Source organism: Phyllobates terribilis, unplaced genomic scaffold (genome assembly GCF_046119375.1).
Source record: "Phyllobates terribilis strain yellow unplaced genomic scaffold, ASM4611937v1 Scaffold_5__5_contigs__length_657084704, whole genome shotgun sequence".
Classification (NCBI taxonomy): Eukaryota; Metazoa; Chordata; class Amphibia; order Anura; family Dendrobatidae; genus Phyllobates; species Phyllobates terribilis.
Window position 1 is genome coordinate 76,939,118 of NW_027362765.1, and position 14,752 is coordinate 76,953,869.

General features: G+C 44.4%; 6 non-coding genes and 2 pseudogenes across 6 annotated transcripts; all 8 read right to left on the bottom strand.

Annotated features, from left to right (window-relative positions):
- Positions 1 to 682: 682 nt before the first annotated feature.
- LOC141150113 (U2 spliceosomal RNA) lies at positions 683 to 873 on the bottom strand. The gene has a single exon (XR_012246383.1). It is a non-coding gene; the product is annotated as a U2 spliceosomal RNA (small nuclear RNA).
- A 1,115-nt stretch (positions 874 to 1,988) lies between these two features.
- LOC141273865 (U2 spliceosomal RNA) lies at positions 1,989 to 2,179 on the bottom strand. The gene has a single exon (XR_012322168.1). It is a non-coding gene; the product is annotated as a U2 spliceosomal RNA (small nuclear RNA).
- Positions 2,180 to 3,294: 1,115 nt separating this feature from the next.
- LOC141273867 (U2 spliceosomal RNA) lies at positions 3,295 to 3,485 on the bottom strand. Its single transcript, XR_012322170.1, has one exon. It is a non-coding gene; the product is annotated as a U2 spliceosomal RNA (small nuclear RNA).
- A 1,115-nt stretch (positions 3,486 to 4,600) lies between these two features.
- Positions 4,601 to 4,791, bottom strand: LOC141150114 (U2 spliceosomal RNA). Its single transcript, XR_012246384.1, has one exon. It is a non-coding gene; the product is annotated as a U2 spliceosomal RNA (small nuclear RNA).
- A 1,115-nt stretch (positions 4,792 to 5,906) lies between these two features.
- On the bottom strand, positions 5,907 to 6,097 carry LOC141273868 (U2 spliceosomal RNA). The gene has a single exon (XR_012322171.1). It is a non-coding gene; the product is annotated as a U2 spliceosomal RNA (small nuclear RNA).
- A 1,115-nt stretch (positions 6,098 to 7,212) lies between these two features.
- On the bottom strand, positions 7,213 to 7,329 carry LOC141151070 (U2 spliceosomal RNA; annotated as a pseudogene).
- Positions 7,330 to 12,262: 4,933 nt separating this feature from the next.
- On the bottom strand, positions 12,263 to 12,379 carry LOC141150317 (U2 spliceosomal RNA; annotated as a pseudogene).
- A 1,115-nt stretch (positions 12,380 to 13,494) lies between these two features.
- LOC141273869 (U2 spliceosomal RNA) lies at positions 13,495 to 13,685 on the bottom strand. The gene has a single exon (XR_012322172.1). It is a non-coding gene; the product is annotated as a U2 spliceosomal RNA (small nuclear RNA).
- Positions 13,686 to 14,752: the final 1,067 nt, after the last annotated feature.

Below are 14,752 nucleotides of genomic sequence, written 5' to 3' on the forward strand. Positions count from 1 at the left end.
TGCCACATTCCATCTACTGCAGGCAGGATACCTGGCTGGCTGAATGTCGCTGAGAAGCTCACAGAGACCGCCATAAGCAACAGTTTAACAGAATGCCACAGACTAATCAACCAAACTTTTTGGGTTGGGTTCTCTTTTATAGTCTGCAGGCATTAAATGAAAGAAGTCAGTGTTCCAGCAGAAGGAGACAACGTTTCAGAAAAGGCATTGTAGCAAACCAAAAAAGAAATTTTAAGCGCAGCAGAGTAACCAGCGCACATACCTGTTAGCTCAGGTGAGTTTAAAAGGCTGCTGTTGATAACAAGGGCATTTGCTAAATAGATGGTGTGTGTGCAACAATATACTGAAAGGTCAATTATATTGTGCAGCTTATCTCACCACCTGTAGTTATTTAGGTGAAAGCTCCAAAATGCTTGCCTAATATGTCTGTTTATCCAAAAGGAAGTAAAAAGGGAGAGCTAGAAAGATAGCATTGCATCACATTACATGGCAATGCAATGCACAGTTGCTGAAGTTGAACCAAAATGAGCTTGTAATCTGGCTTCTGCAACTTTGAACATGAAAAATCCAATGAGGAGAAGAAAAGCAAAGCCAAAGAGTCCATCCCAAAATCCGACAAACAAGCAAAATGAACAAAAAACATTGAATTCAATTCTTTCTGATTTTAGAAACTGCATTAAAGAAGGGGTGCACCGGTCCTGGAGATACTGCAATACCAGGTCAATGCGTGGAGTGGACAGAGCAAGCTCTTTTTCCATCTCCCTGTTCTAAAAATCCATTTAATATATGGTCCCCAGATAGGGGACGTATCAGATATTAAACTGATAAGAACAGATACTACACTTGATCTTAGCCAAAAGGCCGAGGATCGATAACCAGAATTGGTTTCAAACTACGGAGCCACCCAAGGATCCTGAAAAGTCCATTTGTGGAGATGAGCTCCTGGACTCCCGTTAAGAAGACATGTTGTCAACCTCTAGATCCCTTACATGCCTGCACTTTTCGGCTTGCTGCTGCTGCAATCCACGCGTTTTAGATCTGCATAACTCCACCTCTTTAAACACAGCACCTTCACCCCCTGCTGTTCCCACCCGCTTCAACACCGTTGGAAGGGAGGAGAACCAATTAAGGCGGGGGGTGGGGTGGAACGAGCAGCTGTCTACCCTTAGCAGGAGGGCTCCTGATTACATACCTCTCCTGCTGCTGCTGCTGCTGGCTGTCCAGCAGCAGACTGAAGGTGGCTGCTGCTGTGCACAGGTATATAAAGGCTCAGAGCCTATTATGACACGCGCAGCCAGCGTTCCATTGCCACATTCCATCTACTGCAGGCAGGATACCTGGCTGGCTGAATGTCGCTGAGAAGCTCACAGAGACCGCCATAAGCAACAGTTTAACAGAATGCCACAGACTAATCAACCAAACTTTTTGGGTTGGGTTCTCTTTTATAGTCTGCAGGCATTAAATGAAAGAAGTCAGTGTTCCAGCAGAAGGAGACAACGTTTCAGAAAAGGCATTGTAGCAAACCAAAAAAGAAATTTTAAGCGCAGCAGAGTAACCAGCGCACATACCTGTTAGCTCAGGTGAGTTTAAAAGGCTGCTGTTGATAACAAGGGCATTTGCTAAATAGATGGTGTGTGTGCAACAATATACTGAAAGGTCAATTATATTGTGCAGCTTATCTCACCACCTGTAGTTATTTAGGTGAAAGCTCCAAAATGCTTGCCTAATATGTCTGTTTATCCAAAAGGAAGTAAAAAGGGAGAGCTAGAAAGATAGCATTGCATCACATTACATGGCAATGCAATGCACAGTTGCTGAAGTTGAACCAAAATGAGCTTGTAATCTGGCTTCTGCAACTTTGAACATGAAAAATCCAATGAGGAGAAGAAAAGCAAAGCCAAAGAGTCCATCCCAAAATCCGACAAACAAGCAAAATGAACAAAAAACATTGAATTCAATTCTTTCTGATTTTAGAAACTGCATTAAAGAAGGGGTGCACCGGTCCTGGAGATACTGCAATACCAGGTCAATGCGTGGAGTGGACAGAGCAAGCTCTTTTTCCATCTCCCTGTTCTAAAAATCCATTTAATATATGGTCCCCAGATAGGGGACGTATCAGATATTAAACTGATAAGAACAGATACTACACTTGATCTTAGCCAAAAGGCCGAGAAGCGATAACCAGAATTGGTTTCAAACTACGGAGCCACCCAAGGATCCTGAAAAGTCCATTTGTGGAGATGAGCTCCTGGACTCCCGTTAAGAAGACATGTTGTCAACCTCTAGATCCCTTACATGCCTGCACTTTTCGGCTTGCTGCTGCTGCAATCCACGCGTTTTAGATCTGCATAACTCCACCTCTTTAAACACAGCACCTTCACCCCCTGCTGTTCCCACCCGCCTCAACACCGTTGGAAGGGAGGAGAACCAATTAAGGCGGGGGGTGGGGTGGAACGAGCAGCTGTCTACCCTTAGCAGGAGGGCTCCTGATTACATACCTCTCCTGCTGCTGCTGCTGCTGGCTGTCCAGCAGCAGACTGAAGGTGGCTGCTGCTGTGCACAGGTATATAAAGGCTCAGAGCCTATTATGACACGCGCAGCCAGCGTTCCATTGCCACATTCCATCTACTGCAGGCAGGATACCTGGCTGGCTGAATGTCGCTGAGAAGCTCACAGAGACCGCCATAAGCAACAGTTTAACAGAATGCCACAGACTAATCAACCAAACTTTTTGGGTTGGGTTCTCTTTTATAGTCTGCAGGCATTAAATGAAAGAAGTCAGTGTTCCAGCAGAAGGAGACAACGTTTCAGAAAAGGCATTGTAGCAAACCAAAAAAGAAATTTTAAGCGCAGCAGAGTAACCAGCGCACATACCTGTTAGCTCAGGTGAGTTTAAAAGGCTGCTGTTGATAACAAGGGCATTTGCTAAATAGATGGTGTGTGTGCAACAATATACTGAAAGGTCAATTATATTGTGCAGCTTATCTCACCACCTGTAGTTATTTAGGTGAAAGCTCCAAAATGCTTGCCTAATATGTCTGTTTATCCAAAAGGAAGTAAAAAGGGAGAGCTAGAAAGATAGCATTGCATCACATTACATGGCAATGCAATGCACAGTTGCTGAAGTTGAACCAAAATGAGCTTGTAATCTGGCTTCTGCAACTTTGAACATGAAAAATCCAATGAGGAGAAGAAAAGCAAAGCCAAAGAGTCCATCCCAAAATCCGACAAACAAGCAAAATGAACAAAAAACATTGAATTCAATTCTTTCTGATTTTAGAAACTGCATTAAAGAAGGGGTGCACCGGTCCTGGAGATACTGCAATACCAGGTCAATGCGTGGAGTGGACAGAGCAAGCTCTTTTTCCATCTCCCTGTTCTAAAAATCCATTTAATATATGGTCCCCAGATAGGGGACGTATCAGATATTAAACTGATAAGAACAGATACTACACTTGATCTTAGCCAAAAGGCCGAGAAGCGATAACCAGAATTGGTTTCAAACTACGGAGCCACCCAAGGATCCTGAAAAGTCCATTTGTGGAGATGAGCTCCTGGACTCCCGTTAAGAAGACATGTTGTCAACCTCTAGATCCCTTACATGCCTGCACTTTTCGGCTTGCTGCTGCTGCAATCCACGCGTTTTAGATCTGCATAACTCCACCTCTTTAAACACAGCACCATCACCCCCTGCTGTTCCCACCCGCCTCAACACCGTTGGAAGGGAGGAGAACCAATTAAGGCGGGGGGTGGGGTGGAACGAGCAGCTGTCTACCCTTAGCAGGAGGGCTCCTGATTACATACCTCTCCTGCTGCTGCTGCTGCTGGCTGTCCAGCAGCAGACTGAAGGTGGCTGCTGCTGTGCACAGGTATATAAAGGCTCAGAGCCTATTATGACACGCGCAGCCAGCGTTCCATTGCCACATTCCATCTACTGCAGGCAGGATACCTGGCTGGCTGAATGTCGCTGAGAAGCTCACAGAGACCGCCATAAGCAACAGTTTAACAGAATGCCACAGACTAATCAACCAAACTTTTTGGGTTGGGTTCTCTTTTATAGTCTGCAGGCATTAAATGAAAGAAGTCAGTGTTCCAGCAGAAGGAGACAACGTTTCAGAAAAGGCATTGTAGCAAACCAAAAAAGAAATTTTAAGCGCAGCAGAGTAACCAGCGCACATACCTGTTAGCTCAGGTGAGTTTAAAAGGCTGCTGTTGATAACAAGGGCATTTGCTAAATAGATGGTGTGTGTGCAACAATATACTGAAAGGTCAATTATATTGTGCAGCTTATCTCACCACCTGTAGTTATTTAGGTGAAAGCTCCAAAATGCTTGCCTAATATGTCTGTTTATCCAAAAGGAAGTAAAAAGGGAGAGCTAGAAAGATAGCATTGCATCACATTACATGGCAATGCAATGCACAGTTGCTGAAGTTGAACCAAAATGAGCTTGTAATCTGGCTTCTGCAACTTTGAACATGAAAAATCCAATGAGGAGAAGAAAAGCAAAGCCAAAGAGTCCATCCCAAAATCCGACAAACAAGCAAAATGAACAAAAAACATTGAATTCAATTCTTTCTGATTTTAGAAACTGCATTAAAGAAGGGGTGCACCGGTCCTGGAGATACTGCAATACCAGGTCAATGCGTGGAGTGGACAGAGCAAGCTCTTTTTCCATCTCCCTGTTCTAAAAATCCATTTAATATATGGTCCCCAGATAGGGGACGTATCAGATATTAAACTGATAAGAACAGATACTACACTTGATCTTAGCCAAAAGGCCGAGGATCGATAACCAGAATTGGTTTCAAACTACGGAGCCACCCAAGGATCCTGAAAAGTCCATTTGTGGAGATGAGCTCCTGGACTCCCGTTAAGAAGACATGTTGTCAACCTCTAGATCCCTTACATGCCTGCACTTTTCGGCTTGCTGCTGCTGCAATCCACGCGTTTTAGATCTGCATAACTCCACCTCTTTAAACACAGCACCTTCACCCCCTGCTGTTCCCACCCGCTTCAACACCGTTGGAAGGGAGGAGAACCAATTAAGGCGGGGGGTGGGGTGGAACGAGCAGCTGTCTACCCTTAGCAGGAGGGCTCCTGATTACATACCTCTCCTGCTGCTGCTGCTGCTGGCTGTCCAGCAGCAGACTGAAGGTGGCTGCTGCTGTGCACAGGTATATAAAGGCTCAGAGCCTATTATGACACGCGCAGCCAGCGTTCCATTGCCACATTCCATCTACTGCAGGCAGGATACCTGGCTGGCTGAATGTCGCTGAGAAGCTCACAGAGACCGCCATAAGCAACAGTTTAACAGAATGCCACAGACTAATCAACCAAACTTTTTGGGTTGGGTTCTCTTTTATAGTCTGCAGGCATTAAATGAAAGAAGTCAGTGTTCCAGCAGAAGGAGACAACGTTTCAGAAAAGGCATTGTAGCAAACCAAAAAAGAAATTTTAAGCGCAGCAGAGTAACCAGCGCACATACCTGTTAGCTCAGGTGAGTTTAAAAGGCTGCTGTTGATAACAAGGGCATTTGCTAAATAGATGGTGTGTGTGCAACAATATACTGAAAGGTCAATTATATTGTGCAGCTTATCTCACCACCTGTAGTTATTTAGGTGAAAGCTCCAAAATGCTTGCCTAATATGTCTGTTTATCCAAAAGGAAGTAAAAAGGGAGAGCTAGAAAGATAGCATTGCATCACATTACATGGCAATGCAATGCACAGTTGCTGAAGTTGAACCAAAATGAGCTTGTAATCTGGCTTCTGCAACTTTGAACATGAAAAATCCAATGAGGAGAAGAAAAGCAAAGCCAAAGAGTCCATCCCAAAATCCGACAAACAAGCAAAATGAACAAAAAACATTGAATTCAATTCTTTCTGATTTTAGAAACTGCATTAAAGAAGGGGTGCACCGGTCCTGGAGATACTGCAATACCAGGTCAATGCGTGGAGTGGACAGAGCAAGCTCTTTTTCCATCTCCCTGTTCTAAAAATCCATTTAATATATGGTCCCCAGATAGGGGACGTATCAGATATTAAACTGATAAGAACAGATACTACACTTGATCTTAGCCAAAAGGCCGAGAAGCGATAACCAGAATTGGTTTCAAACTACGGAGCCACCCAAGGATCCTGAAAAGTCCATTTGTGGAGATGAGCTCCTGGACTCCCGTTAAGAAGACATGTTGTCAACCTCTAGATCCCTTACATGCCTGCACTTTTCGGCTTGCTGCTGCTGCAATCCACGCGTTTTAGATCTGCATAACTCCACCTCTTTAAACACAGCACCTTCACCCCCTGCTGTTCCCACCCGCCTCAACACCGTTGGAAGGGAGGAGAACCAATTAAGGCGGGGGGTGGGGTGGAACGAGCAGCTGTCTACCCTTAGCAGGAGGGCTCCTGATTACATACCTCTCCTGCTGCTGCTGCTGCTGGCTGTCCAGCAGCAGACTGAAGGTGACTGCTGCTGTGCACAGGTATATAAAGGCTCAGAGCCTATTATGACACGCGCAGCCAGCGTTCCATTGCCACATTCCATCTACTGCAGGCAGGATACCTGGCTGGCTGAATGTCGCTGAGAAGCTCACAGAGACCGCCATAAGCAACAGTTTAACAGAATGCCACAGACTAATCAACCAAACTTTTTGGGTTGGGTTCTCTTTTATAGTCTGCAGGCATTAAATGAAAGAAGTCAGTGTTCCAGCAGAAGGAGACAACGTTTCAGAAAAGGCATTGTAGCAAACCAAAAAAGAAATTTTAAGCGCAGTAGAGTAACCAGCGCACATACCTGTTAGCTCAGGTGAGTTTAAAAGGCTGCTGTTGATAACAAGGGCATTTGCTAAATAGATGGTGTGTGTGCAACAATATACTGAAAGGTCAATTATATTGTGCAGCTTATCTCACCACCTGTAGTTATTTAGGTGAAAGCTCCAAAATGCTTGCCTAATATGTCTGTTTATACAAAAGGAAGTAAAAAGGGAGAGCTAGAAAGATAGCATTGCATCACATTACATGGCAATGCAATGCACAGTTGCTGAAGTTGAACCAAAATGAGCTTGTAATCTGGCTTCTGCAACTTTGAACATGAAAAATCCAATGAGGAGAAGAAAAGCAAAGCCAAAGAGTCCATCCCAAAATCCGACAAACAAGCAAAATGAACAAAAAACATTGAATTCAATTCTTTCTGATTTTAGAAACTGCATTAAAGAAGGGGTGCACCGGTCCTGGAGATACTGCAATACCAGGTCAATGCGTGGAGTGGACAGAGCAAGCTCTTTTTCCATCTCCCTGTTCTAAAAATGTTATGTTCTGCTACCAAAGCTAAGGAAAGAGAGGAGATCTGTCCCTACTATAAGACTCAACTGAATCCCTACGATGTAACAGGGAACCTGATCCTGCGATCAGACCTGCTAAAGTCCTAATCTAGTCTGTACGGAGACCTATAGATTTGGGGAGGGAATCCCTACAAGTACTAAGGACTGGGAGGAATATGGGACACCTCCTAACAGAAATAGTAGCAGACAGACGAACAAACAAAATAGATAGAACATAGAGGTCCGTAGACCAAGCAAACTAACAGAGTTAGATACAGAGCACAGGCTAGCTAGAAAGTAGATATACAATGAAGTCCAGCAAAGCCAGAAGGGCGGAGCAGGATTAAATAGGCCAACAAGGTCATGTGACCAGCAAAGGAAAAAAACCTAACAGCAAGGTTCTAATAGTACCCCCCCTTCTAAGAGGATCCTCCGGATCCCCTAGGACCAGGCTTATCAGGAAATCTCCTGTGAAACGCTCTGATAAGTCTGGACGCGGAAACATCATCTGACCTCACCCAAGAGTTATCCTCGGGTCCGAAACCTTTCCAGGCCACAAGATACTGCAAACTACCTCTATACCGTCTAGAGTCAAGGATGCGAGAAATTTCATATTCCCCGTCCTCCACCACCGGAGGAACAGAGGCAGAGGCGTCACCATCCGACACAACAGCTTTTTTTAACAGAGAGACATGAAAGACCGGATTAATTCTCCAGGAGGTAGGAACCTCCAACCTAACAGCAGATTGGTTGACAACCTGAAGCACCTTAAAGGGCCCTACAAACTTGGGACCCAATTTCTTAGAAGGAATCCTCAACCGCAGATTCCTAGAGGACAACCAAACCATGTCACCAACAGCGAACAAAACCTCCTGTCGTTTCCTATCAAAGTAGTCTTTAGATTTTCTGTTGGCCTCCTGAAGATTACCACGCACATCCGTCCAAACTCTTTCCAAATCACCGGAAAAATTCTCCTCCTCAGGCACGGCAGATCCCAACTTGGAGAACGACCCAAACGACGGATGTCTCCCAGAACAACAAAAAAAAGGCGAACAACCAGCAGAAGAAGATGTATGATTGTTCAGAGCAAATTCGGCAAGTGGCAGAAACTCAGACCACCCCTCTTGATTGTCTGCCACAAAACAACGCAAGAACTGCTCAACATCCTGGTTTTTCCTTTCTGTCTGGCCATTAGATTCAGGATGATATCCGGACGAAAACGACAAATGAATTCCCAACCTGTCACAAAAGGCACGCCAAAAACGAGCCACGAACTGAGGACCCCTATCAGAAACAATGTCAGTAGGAACGCCATGAAGTCTGACAATTTCCTTGACATAGGCCTTAGCGAGAGTTTTAGCGCAGGGCAGTTTGACGAAGGGAACCAAGTGACACATCTTGCTAAAACGGTCCACGACCACCCAGATGACAGTAAAACCCTCAGAGGGGGGAAGGTCAGTTATAAAGTCCATAGCCAAATGTGTCCAAGGAGCACTGGGGACCTCCAAAGGACAAAGCAACCCCGCAGCAGGAGTATGTGAGGACTTAGATCTAGCACATATAGTACATTGGCGCACCCACTTAATGACTTCCTTCTGCCATCCAGGCCACCAAAAACTGCGACCCACCAGTCTCTTGGTCTCAGAGATTCCGGGATGACCTGCCAACCGAGATTCGTGACACTCAACAAACAAATCTCTCCTAAAGGTCCCAGGCACAAACAACCTCCCATGAGGAGTGTTAGATGGGGCATTCTCCTGAGCTTTAAGAATCTCATCTTCCAAAACGGAGTCTAAAGCAGCTATCACAACACCTTCTTGTAAAATGTTTTCCTCTTTCTCAGCACCGACTATGGGAGAAAAACTGCGAGACAAGGCATCCGCCTTAACATTCTTAGTACCAGGGATGTAAGTAACGGAGAAATTAAACCGCGAGAAAAACAGTGCCCACCTAGCCTGACGGGCATTCAGGCGCTTGGCAGCGTCAAGATATATCAGATTTTTATGATCCGAAAGAACCTGAACGGGAAATTCCGCACCTTCCAAGAAGTGGCGCCAGTGTTCAAATGCGAGTTTAATAGCCAATAATTCCCGATTACCAATATCGTAATTCAATTCAGTCTCCGAAAATTTTTTTGAAAAAAATGCACAGGGATGTAATCCATCCCCGTTATCCTGAGACAATACTGCGCCAACCCCCACAGAGGAAGCATCAACCTCAACCAAAAACGGCCTAGTAACATCAGGCTGCATAAGGATGGGAGCAGAGGTGAACCTCTCCTTGAGATACACAAAAGCTTCAATGGCCTCAGAAGACCACTGAACCGCATCAGCACCTTTCCTGGTGAGATCAGTCAGAGGTTTGACAATACTAGAAAATTTTTTTATGAATTTTCTATAGTAATTGGCGAAACCCAAAAACCTCTGTATCGATTTCAAACCAATAGGCCTAGGCCATTCCTGCACAGCCTGAACCTTAACCGGATCCATCTCAAAACCTTTGCTAGAGATAATGTAGCCCAAAAAACTAATTCTCTGTACAGCGAACTCACATTTCTCCAGCTTAGCAAAAAGCGAATTGTCCATTAATAACTGTAATACCTCACGTACGCTCCGCCAATGAGACTCCAGATCTGGCGAATAAATCAAAATGTCATCCAAATACACAACCACATTTTTACCGATCAAAGGTCTAAGGATGTCATTAATCAGATTCTGAAAAAATGCAGGAGCATTAGTAAGACCAAAAGGCATAACCAGATTCTCAAAATGACCCACAGGAGTGTTAAAAGCAGTCTTCCATTCATCACCCTCCTTCATGCGCAACAGATTGTATGCCCCCTTAAGGTCAATTTTAGAGAACCACTTGGCCCCCAATAACTGGTTAAACAGATCAGGAATCAATGGCAGTGGGTAAGGATTGCGTACCGTAATTTTGTTAATCTCACGAAAATCCAGACAAGGACGTAAACCGCCGTCCTTTTTTTTTACAAAAAAAAATCCAACCGCCACAGGAGACTTAGAGGGCCTAATGTGACCGGCGGCCAAACTTGTCTGTATGTATTCCTCCAAAGCCTTCCTCTCAGGAATAGTAAGGTTAAATAAACGACTTTTAGGAAGAGTCGCTCCAGGGACAAATTCAATAGAACAATCATAGTCTCTATGGGGAGGCAAAACCTGCGATTCTTTCTCAGAAAAAACTCTCCAAAAATCCTGAATAGGAACAGGCAATTCTCCCCTATCCAAAGCTGCAATACGCCCGTTACAACACTTGTCATAACATTTATGGCTCCAGGATTTAATTTCACTGGTAGACCAATCCAGTACAGGATTGTGCAATTTTAACCAGGGCAAACCCAATATTACTGGAGAAGGCAAGTTATTCAACACTACCAAATCCAATTTCTCATGGTGAACACCATTAATAGTGAGAGGAAATTCACTGACCTTGAGAGTAATATTCTTCAAAGGGGAGCCATCCACAGAAACCACAGCAATGGGGGATGATAAAGGTTCAGGTTTTAAATTGAGTTTTTCCACGAATCCCCCATCAATAACATTCAGTGTAGACCCGCAATCAACAAACACCCGAAATTCCATTAATTTTTCCTGAGCAATCGTGGAAGCAGCTAAAAATATACCCTTGGAATTTAAACAGGCAATACGGGCGTGACTGACCATTTTTTTTTCTTTCTTCATACGAAGCTCACAGCCTTTAATCAAATGACCAGATTTCCCGCAATAGAAACACAAGCCTTCTGAAAAACGACGGTGTTTTTCTTGAGAGCGAGGTGCCACCGATCCAATCTCCATCGGTTCACCACTGTTAGTACACACATTATCATAACCAGAAACTGACATAGCAGAGGATTTGCTCTCATTAACCCTAGCACGCAGTCTTCTATCCACCCGTATAGCTAATTGCATAGCCTGTTGCAAATCCTCAGGTGTAGGATAAGCAATTAGCAGGTCTTTAACCTTTTCACTGAGCCCAGCAAGAAATAGACTTTTCAGAGCAGAATCGTTCCACCCTGTTTGAGTGGACCAACGACGAAAATGTGTACAATATTTTTCCATATTACCTGATCCTTGTTTTAAACGTCTCAACTCAGTCTCAGCTGATGCCACACGGTCAGGATCATCATATAATAGTCCTAAAGCAGAAAAAAAACTATCCACTGATCTGAAGCATGTATCACTAGGTTGCAAAGAAAAGGCCCACTCCTGAGGCTCTTTGCGCAAAAGTGACATTATGAACCCTACGCGCTGGGATTCATCCCCAGAGGACTTGGGTCTCAAACGAAAATACAATAAGCAAGCATTTTTAAATGAAAAAAATTCTCGATGTTCACCAAAAAATAAATCCGGCAAACATACCTTAGGCTCCAAGAAATATGCTCCAGGACAGTTACTCACGTGCTGACGGAGCTCGGCCACTTCCAGAGAGAGTCCCTGCAGGTGTTTAGCCAAATCCTGAACCGACACCATGATGGAACAAAAAAAATCTTTCCTTAGAGAATTTACAGGCTGGACTTACTGTTATGTTCTGCTACCAAAGCTAAGGAAAGAGAGGAGATCTGTCCCTACTATAAGACTCAACTGAATCCCTACGATGTAACAGGGAACCTGATCCTGCGATCAGACCTGCTAAAGTCCTAATCTAGTCTGTACGGAGACCTATAGATTTGGGGAGGGAATCCCTACAAGTACTAAGGACTGGGAGGAATATGGGACACCTCCTAACAGAAATAGTAGCAGACAGACGAACAAACAAAATAGATAGAACATAGAGGTCCGTAGACCAAGCAAACTAACAGAGTTAGATACAGAGCACAGGCTAGCTAGAAAGTAGATATACAATGAAGTCCAGCAAAGCCAGAAGGGCGGAGCAGGATTAAATAGGCCAACAAGGTCATGTGACCAGCAAAGGAAAAAAACCTAACAGCAAGGTTCTAATAAAAAATCCATTTAATATATGGTCCCCAGATAGGGGACGTATCAGATATTAAACTGATAAGAACAGATACTACACTTGATCTTAGCCAAAAGGCCGAGAAGCGATAACCAGAATTGGTTTCAAACTACGGAGCCACCCAAGGATCCTGAAAAGTCCATTTGTGGAGATGAGCTCCTGGACTCCCGTTAAGAAGACATGTTGTCAACATCTAGATCCCTTACATGCCTGCACTTTTCGGCTTGCTGCTGCTGCAATCCACGCGTTTTAGATCTGCATAACTCCACCTCTTTAAACACAGCACCTTCACCCCCTGCTGTTCCCACCCGCCTCAACACCGTTGGAAGGGAGGAGAACCAATTAAGGCGGGGGGTGGGGTGGAACGAGCAGCTGTCTACCCTTAGCAGGAGGGCTCCTGATTACATACCTCTCCTGCTGCTGCTGCTGCTGGCTGTCCAGCAGCAGACTGAAGGTGACTGCTGCTGTGCACAGGTATATAAAGGCTCAGAGCCTATTATGACACGCGCAGCCAGCGTTCCATTGCCACATTCCATCTACTGCAGGCAGGATACCTGGCTGGCTGAATGTCGCTGAGAAGCTCACAGAGACCGCCATAAGCAACAGTTTAACAGAATGCCACAGACTAATCAACCAAACTTTTTGGGTTGGGTTCTCTTTTATAGTCTGCAGGCATTAAATGAAAGAAGTCAGTGTTCCAGCAGAAGGAGACAACGTTTCAGAAAAGGCATTGTAGCAAACCAAAAAAGAAATTTTAAGCGCAGTAGAGTAACCAGCGCACATACCTGTTAGCTCAGGTGAGTTTAAAAGGCTGCTGTTGATAACAAGGGCATTTGCTAAATAGATGGTGTGTGTGCAACAATATACTGAAAGGTCAATTATATTGTGCAGCTTATCTCACCACCTGTAGTTATTTAGGTGAAAGCTCCAAAATGCTTGCCTAATATGTCTGTTTATCCAAAAGGAAGTAAAAAGGGAGAGCTAGAAAGATAGCATTGCATCACATTACATGGCAATGCAATGCACAGTTGCTGAAGTTGAACCAAAATGAGCTTGTAATCTGGCTTCTGCAACTTTGAACATGAAAAATCCAATGAGGAGAAGAAAAGCAAAGCCAAAGAGTCCATCCCAAAATCCGACAAACAAGCAAAATGAACAAAAAACATTGAATTCAATTCTTTCTGATTTTAGAAACTGCATTAAAGAAGGGGTGCACCGGTCCTGGAGATACTGCAATACCAGGTCAATGCGTGGAGTGGACAGAGCAAGCTCTTTTTCCATCTCCCTGTTCTAAAAATCCATTTAATATATGGTCCCCAGATAGGGGACGTATCAGATATTAAACTGATAAGAACAGATACTACACTTGATCTTAGCCAAAAGGCCGAGAAGCGATAACCAGAATTGGTTTCAAACTACGGAGCCACCCAAGGATCCTGAAAAGTCCATTTGTGGAGATGAGCTCCTGGACTCCCGTTAAGAAGACATGTTGTCAACCTCTAGATCCCTTACATGCCTGCACTTTTCGGCTTGCTGCTGCTGCAATCCACGCGTTTTAGATCTGCATAACTCCACCTCTTTAAACACAGCACCTTCACCCCCTGCTGTTCCCACCCGCCTCAACACCGTTGGAAGGGAGGAGAACCAATTAAGGCGGGGGGTGGGGTGGAACGAGCAGCTGTCTACCCTTAGCAGGAGGGCTCCTGATTACATACCTCTCCTGCTGCTGCTGCTGCTGGCTGTCCAGCAGCAGACTGAAGGTGACTGCTGCTGTGCACAGGTATATAAAGGCTCAGAGCCTATTATGACACGCGCAGCCAGCGTTCCATTGCCACATTCCATCTACTGCAGGCAGGATACCTGGCTGGCTGAATGTCGCTGAGAAGCTCACAGAGACCGCCATAAGCAACAGTTTAACAGAATGCCACAGACTAATCAACCAAACTTTTTGGGTTGGGTTCTCTTTTATAGTCTGCAGGCATTAAATGAAAGAAGTCAGTGTTCCAGCAGAAGGAGACAACGTTTCAGAAAAGGCATTGTAGCAAACCAAAAAAGAAATTTTAAGCGCAGCAGAGTAACCAGCGCACATACCTGTTAGCTCAGGTGAGTTTAAAAGGCTGCTGTTGATAACAAGGGCATTTGCTAAATAGATGGTGTGTGTGCAACAATATACTGAAAGGTCAATTATATTGTGCAGCTTATCTCACCACCTGTAGTTATTTAGGTGAAAGCTCCAAAATGCTTGCCTAATATGTCTGTTTATCCAAAAGGAAGTAAAAAGGGAGAGCTAGAAAGATAGCATTGCATCACATTACATGGCAATGCAATGCACAGTTGCTGAAGTTGAACCAAAATGAGCTTGTAATCTGGCTTCTGCAACTTTGAACATGAAAAATCCAATGAGGAGAAGAAAAGCAAAGCCAAAGAGTCCATCCCAAAATCCGACAAACAAGCAAAATGAAC